Source organism: Acyrthosiphon pisum, chromosome A1, assembly GCF_005508785.2.
Source record: "Acyrthosiphon pisum isolate AL4f chromosome A1, pea_aphid_22Mar2018_4r6ur, whole genome shotgun sequence".
NCBI lineage: Eukaryota > Metazoa > Arthropoda > Insecta > Hemiptera > Aphididae > Acyrthosiphon > Acyrthosiphon pisum.
In genome coordinates this window covers 21,516,675-21,517,731 of record NC_042494.1, presented here as the reverse complement: position 1 = coordinate 21,517,731, position 1,057 = coordinate 21,516,675, and positions in this window count along the sequence as shown.

Sequence of the window (1,057 nt, the reverse complement as noted above, 5' to 3'; positions counted from 1 at the left end):
CACTGACATATTTTTAACAAACTTTTAATTTTCAGGTAATATATTGCGGAACCAGTATCTAATTTTAATAGTACGGAGCATCTGAACATATTTAAATTTCAAAGAACATATAACAAGTTTGGAAATTCAGTGTTCTGTAAAATTGGATGTGATTCATTTTGGGACATTGCTGGTAACTTTATGACACAAAATACTAAATAAAATTCTTTTGAAGTGTGCAATTATGTGAAAATTGTGAACATAATATTTAATTTAGGTACAAAAGTTGTAAGTATACCTTAATTGGCTTAATACTAAATTTTTTATTTACAATATAATCATAGCTTTCGTAAGGGAGCGGGAGAATGGGACAAGTGCTCAAAGACATCCATTAATTTAGGTAGAGTCATAAAAACAAATGATAAAAAGAAAAATTTGGTGTTATATTTTAGATAATATTTTTAAATTTTATACTGTAAAAAATACCGAAGAAGAGTATTTATCAAATTGTTTATATTATTATACTATTAACTATCAAGTATAAAATTATGTAAATAATGAATTACATATACCAAGTATGTATAAACTTACATGCCTATAATAATGTATAAATATAAATATTACCAAAGGATAGAATATTATTGATACATTATTGATACATAATTAATGATGATATAATATGATTACAAATTATAACTTTGTAGGTACTATATCTATAGATTGTAAGTACCATAAAAACCTACCATAGATTTTATTTTATATTATGACTATATTTTCTTATGTTCATAAATATTAAAAGGTTTAAAAAAATTCCAAAATAATTTGAACATTTTAATGTATCTAAGTTTATTTTTTAAAGTTACACCAAAACACAAATTTGATTTTTTCTAAACTGGTTTTGCATAAAAATTTTAGTTTTTCCTTAATTATTAGGTTATTGTTCTTGATGTTTTTGAAAAGTTCTGGGAATATTTTACTTTTGACCCTCTAAAAAGTACTAAGTACATTCTTTATCATACTAGAAACGATGCTGAAGTAGATAAGCTGTTAAGCACTTTTACTGCACCGAAATGTGATG